The following is a 6,827-nucleotide window of genomic DNA, read 5'->3' as shown; positions in this document are numbered from 1 at the left end:
GGGGCGCCTGGGTGGCACAGCGGTTAAGCGTCTGCCTTCGGCTCAGGGCGTGATCCCGGCGTTATGGGATCGAGCCCCATGTCAGGCTCTTCTGCTATGAGCCTGCTTCTTCCTCTCCCACTCCCCCTGCTTGTGTTCCCTCTCTCGCTGGCTGTCTCTATCTCTGTCAAATAAATAAATAAAAATCTTTAAAAATAAATAAATAAATAAATAAATTTTTATAAACCATCTGATCCAAGAGTGCTTATTTCAATTTAATGGGATGAAGGAAGGGAAATAGGACATCTTTGTATTTTAAGACCCTGTGACATTAGTTTCTTTAAGAAAAAAGTTGACCTTTTTATGTGTTTTACAGGATGTCTTGGGCTTGAAAAAAACAATTTGCAGAGGAATATACTACAGCCCTTTTGTTTAGAATACTGTATTTTTATTGATTTAGAATAGTGACATGATCTGGGGTGAGCTGTATATTTTGCAGACATTTTCTAGGGCTGAATCCCTGTGTCAAAAATATTTGCTATTAAGCACCATGGTAGTGGTTCTCTTGGAAGTGTTGATGGTATAAGAAAGTGATTTGGTTTTCTCCCCCGCCATACATATTGAAAGAAAGCCTAAAAACGGGATTGTAAGAATGAAGTCAGTAGTACTATGGTTATAACAATATCCTTTAGAAAATAGGTATTTAGTAGGAATGCTTATTTTGAAAATGCAAATTGGGGTTTTGGTCATTAATGAGTAATTGTAAACTAGTGGGTTCTCAGTCAGTTACTCCCTAAATTCCTAAGGAAACTGCTCTGGCTTCTGGTAACATAAAAACCTTACAAATTCAAAATCTGCCAACCAAATCTCCACTCACATTTAGTACTTGAAGGGGGTGGCACAACACCACATTCAGGTTTTAGGACTTAACCTACTTAGGATAGTTTTAATACTGAGGATACTGCAAATCTGGATACAGCGTTGGACTCCAAATAAACACTGGGCTGACGGGTGAGTTTTGAGGCTTTTAGAGTATGAGAAAGTTGGTTTTGAGCTCTTGGCTCTAGCCACATTGACACCCACACTTCTATGGTTCCTTCCACAGGAAAGTAAAGTATGAATTAAATACGGGATTAGCTCGGTCTCTGAGAAATTGTGACTGGGTGCCCAAAGATCCCAACAATGAAATTAAGCAGCAATCTATCGTGATGGTCTGGCTTGGATGACTGCTATTAAGGTGAATCATGGCTGGTTGAAAACTTCACAAAGTGAGGACTAATGGCAAATCAGAAGGAATAGCTCTAGTATACTAGAAACACCAATCCTGTCTTGTTTATTAAACCTGAGTGAGGCAAGGGAAAAATAGTGGTTTTTGAATGCCTACTATATGCTACAGGTGTTACTTAATCTTATAATTACGGAAGTGAGGAATGTTCTCCCTTTTACAGATAAACAACCTCAGATAAGTTGCAAGAGGCCACACAGTTTCAGAATATACTATAAGATATGATTGTAATGGGCAGAATTAATACCCAGGAGGGTAATTCTCTGGGAGGGCCAGAACCACTAGGTGAAACACTACAGGCAGGAATATTAAAGATCTTGTCTCCTGGCGTGAAAAGTTCCAATGCGTACCTAGAATCGGTAAAGCTGGCTTGACGGGATTGGGAAGGACTTGGAGGTTTTATGGGACACAAAGGGTTATCCAAAGGTGGGGGCTGGGCTGATTTTAAAAAATGAAAACCCTAATGTGACTTTAGCCTCTGGCACTGGGTGGGAGCTTGGACTCCTAAACTTAGGAGGTGCCCTCCAGTCCTTGGAACCCGTAATCTAACTTGTCACCTACTGCTTACATGCTGAGGGAGGTGAGGGATGGACCTGTAGGGGGTAACTCCAGTTTGAATAACTGATTCCATTTATACTTCCTATATTTGATTTGGCCCCCTGGAAAGTTACCACCCATTAGTGAGAGTGGACATAATTATTTTCATTGGACATGAAGGAAATAAACCATTAGTTGACCCCATCCTACCAGAGAGCGAACAAATGGCAGTTTTTTAGTTTAGTATGTGATCTGTTTAACTGTCCTGCCAAGCACACAAAGGATCTCCATGTATGATGTTCTCAAGCTGAAAAGCTGGGTTCCAGAATTCAAAGCTAGTGCTTAATTACCCTTCAAATGCCACAGCTTTTAAGATAGATAAATGGGCTTTTTCATTTTTTAAGAAGCTGTACATTTATGTATTTTAAAGGGATCCTCATGAGCTTGTAAAGAATAAACATAATTTTAATTTATGCTTCTTTCTTCCCTCTTAACTCCTGGCGTAAAGTTAGGGAAAGTGTTGGTGTATTGTGCTGCACAGTTACTGCTCATCCCAAGCCATCCCAGCAAGAAGCCCAAGGCAGGGCCTGAACTCGGGACTCAGATCAGGACCTGTGCTGAGATCAAGAGTCAGCTGCTTAACCAACTGAGCCACCCAGGTCCCCTAAAGTCAGTGCTAGCAGAAATAGACCCATAAATACAGAGAACAAACTGATGGTCGCTGGTGGGGGAGGGGGGGAGCAGATGAATGAAGAGGAGTGGGAGATACAGGCTTCCAGTTATGGAATGAATGAGTCACAGAGATGAAAGGTATAGCAGAGGAATATAATCAGCGATACTTAATAGTGTCATATGGTGACAGACGGTAGCTACTTGGGGGGAACATACAACACCACGAAGTTGGATTACCATGTTGTACGCCTGAAACTAATATTGTGTGTCAACTATACTGCATTAAAATTTTTTTTTACTTGGGAGAAGCAGGTTCCCTGCTGAGCAGGGAGCCCAATTGGGGGGGGGCTCTATCCCAGGACCCCAGGATCATGACCCAAGCCAAAGGTAGATGCCTAACCGACAGAGCCACCTAGGCGCCCCCCCAATTTTTTTTTCAGATACAAAAAAATTAAAATGTGAAAAAATAAAAAGGTCAAAGCTTGCTAAGAATTAACATAACATTAGCAGCAAGTGGCCAGCATTTGAGAGAGTAGTGTATCTTTTTTAGGAGGCCTTCCCTATTGGTGATGTTGGTCTCAGGGCCTCTTCTGCGCATGGCTTCATCTTAACACTTACTACACTGTATCAATATGATCTGCTTGTGCGTCTTGTCTCTACGAGGCAAAAAAAACTCCTTCAAGACCGGGGCTACAATTTATTAATCGTCATGCCCCCCAGCCCCCAGCTCCTAGCCCAGAGCTTGGCCTGTAATTAGTCAATCATTCATTTAATTCACTCAAAAGATGTTTACTGATTATCTATTACATGCCAAACAGTGCTGGGAATAGGTACTGCAAAGAACGATAACAAAAACAGAATACCTGCCCTCATGGAGCTTACATTCTATTGGGGCAAATAAACAAAATACAGTATGTCAGATAATGTGATTAGTGCTACAGAGGAAAAACGAAGCAGGGAAAGGAGGGCAGAGCATGCTGGTGGGTGGCAGGAGCTCACTTGAATATGGGTTGTCAGGGAAATCTTCACCAAAAAGGAAGTACAGAGGTTTGAGGGAATTAGGGAGTGAACAATAAAATTATTTGGAGAAAAAGTGCTAGGTGACAGCTAGGGCAAAGGCCTGGACATGGGCTCATGCCTGGGGAACATTGAACACCAGTGTGGATGGAACAGAGGGAACTCAGGAGGAGATGGTCTGCAGGTAGCAAGTGGCAGGTTACAGAGAACTTCGGAGGCCCCTGTAAGGACTCTGGCTTTTCTCTAACATGGGAAACCACTGGAGGGTTTTGAGCAGAGGAGTGATCTGACCCTTACAGACAGACTGCTGAGGGGTAAGCATGCAAGCCAGATTGTTAGGAAGCTTTTGCTATGGAAGATGGTCACCCGAACCCGGGTGGTAGCCTGGAGGTATGAAAAAGTATCAGATGGTGGATATATTTTGAAGGTACAGCGAACAGGCCTTTGAGACCAACAAGTTTCTCCAGATTCACTTTCTTGATCTGACCATAAAACTGAGGACTATTATGTGTTTACAAGAGGACTCTGGAATGTCTGGGAGAAAGAATGTTACGTGATATTAAAGCTACCCTTATGTGGCACTTAACAATCAGGGACATATGTCAGGGACTCTACTAGGCATTTTTAAAAAAAATTTGTCAGCGAGTACAAGCAGGGGGAGAAGCAGGCAGAGGGAGAAGCCGACTCTCCGCTGAGCAGGGAGCCCAACACTGGGCTCAATCCTGGGACACTGAGATCATGACCTGAGCCAAAGGCAGATACTTAACTGAGCCACCCAGACAGCCCTATATATAATGCCCTTAATTCCCCTCCAAATTTGCCCAGCTATTTTTATCATTTTTTATACTCCACTCACACATTTAATTCCCTCTTTTATTTCTATAAATATCATATGTTTTGTTGTCAGGCTCTGATAGTTCCAATACATTAAATATTTGCAAATCTGATTCCGTTTGTGTGTCTGCTGATAATGTCTCATTAGTAGCTTGTTTCCTTGGGTGTTTTGTGATAAAAAAAAAATTGTGAGATTATGTTCCTTGGAACTTTATCTTCAGCAATTCCTTGAAAACTGGATTTAATTTGTTTTCTTTTGCATTTGCTTTTATCAGCCTAGGAACACTCAGCTTGGAAAGTGTTCAAACCTCTGTTAAGTGTCAGTTTGTGGCTGTTAATGCTCAGAGCAGATCCCCGGAGCCAAAGCAAACACAGACAAGTTTCTTTATCATCACCCTCTACCGAGGGGTTCTCCTTTCAGGAACTTGTTTTACATGGGGATCTCTTATCTAACTTGTCAACTTACGCAGGAGGCAATAGGCTTTGTTTGCCCGTTTCCCCTTATGATCCATCAAAACCAAAGCCCTAGGTCACACCAGATCAGCAGTACCTCAGGACATCAACAGCTTCAGCACCTAATTACATCAGTGTCAGGGACATTTCTGGTCTCTAAGGAACTCCCTTACTTTCTTCCTTGGTTCATTTATGCATTTAAAAAGATTCAAAGAGGGGCTCCTGAGTGGCTCAGTGGGTTAAGCATGCAACTCTTGATTTCGGCTCAGGTCATGATCTCAGGGTCGTGATCTGTGGGATTGAGCCCCACATCAGGCTCCACCACACTCAGCGCAGAGTCTGCTTGAGATTCTCTCCCTCTCCCTCTGCTCCTCCCCCCACTCATACTCTCTCCCCCCTCTCTCTTTAAATAAATAAAATCTTAAAAAAAATACAAATATTCAAAATATTTAGGAATTTTAGGTGTTCTGTACAAGTAAGATTTTCTAGGATAGTTACTCTATCATATTGCTAAAGTGAAGTCCTAAGCTAACACTGTTTAAATAGTCAACGATATTATATGAACAGTAGCTGTGTGCCAAAACAGATTCATTTACTTAACGCCCACTGCCCGAAATAGTAAGTATTCTAAAAACTGGCCAAAAAAATCTAGTTTTCTGAATTTTTATATACTTTTATATATAAAGTTTACATGTATTCTTTATATATATATATATATATATATATATATAAACATATATATTCTTGTTCCCTTTTTTATATGCCATTTTCTGAATCAGAAAACTTTTGAGAAGTGTAAAGATTACAAATTTTATATATTGTTCATCATTTTGGAATTTCAGTTACTGAATCTTGACCTCAATAAATATTTTGTTTAAATATTAAATATTTTGTTTGACAAAAGAGCAAGTACATGTGAAGCACTTCTGCCACATAACAAAGTATGATTTTTTTCTAGGAAAATCATGTGCAGTGTTTTTTTAAAGATCTCTGAATCTTTTATTTATTTTTAAAGATTTTATTTATTTATTTGACAGAGATAGAGACAGCCAGCGAGAGAGGGAACACAAGCAGGGGGAGTGGGAGAGGAAGAAGCAGGCTCACAGCAGAGGAGCCCGATGTGGGGCTCGATCCCAGAACGCTGGGATCACGCCCTGAGCCGAAGGCAGACGCTTAACGACTGAGCCATCCAGGCGCCCCATATTTTTTGAGTAATCTCTAAACCCAATGTGGGGCTCGAACTTACAACCCTGAGATCAGGAGCCACATGTTCCACTGACTGCCAGTCAGGCGCCCCTGCCAGCAGAACTATGTGCTTTTTCCATACGACATCATTTTTACTTGAAAACAAGGCTGACACATTGAGATTATTCATATTTGGGTATTTGGCAGATATTTTCTAAAAAAATATGAGCCACAAACTGACACTTAACAGAGGTTTGAACACTTTCCAAATATCTTTTTTCTAAAAAAAAAAAACAAGCAAGTTGGGGGCAGCTGGATGGTATAGTTGGTTAAGTGTCTGACTTCTGGTTTCAGCTCAGGTCATGATCTCGGGGTCATGAGATCGAGCCCCATGTTAGGCTCTGCACTCAGCATGGAGTCTGCTTGGGAGTCTCCTTCTACCCCTCTCGCTCATGCTCTCTATCTTAAATAAATAAATCTTAAAAAAACCCAAAAACCCAAAACAAAATATGAGTAAGTTTGGAAAAAAACTGATGGTCTTTGTTGGCAATGGTGAAAATCAAGCTTTCTAATGAAAAACAGAATTTGGAAAGCTTGTATCTGTCACTGCAAGAAGGCCTTGCAGCTTCTTCATACTTAAAGACTGTGACAAATTAGTGGTGATATTAATGTGATTTTTTTTAGATATTGTCGGCCGAAATGTCTCAACATTTGGAAGATTTGTATAACTCAGTGTGCCAATATTTTCCAAATGATCAGTGTGTGGTGTTACAAAAGCATGCAGCAACCAATGGAAAGTTTATCAATATGATTTCAGATTCCACACTGCAACTAATCTTTAAGGAACTTGTCAAGCTTTTGTACA

This window comes from Ailuropoda melanoleuca, chromosome 8, assembly GCF_002007445.2.
Source record: "Ailuropoda melanoleuca isolate Jingjing chromosome 8, ASM200744v2, whole genome shotgun sequence".
In the NCBI taxonomy this organism is placed as follows: domain Eukaryota; kingdom Metazoa; phylum Chordata; class Mammalia; order Carnivora; family Ursidae; genus Ailuropoda; species Ailuropoda melanoleuca.
The sequence above is the reverse complement of the archived record's forward strand: the minus strand, read 5'-3'. Positions refer to the sequence as shown.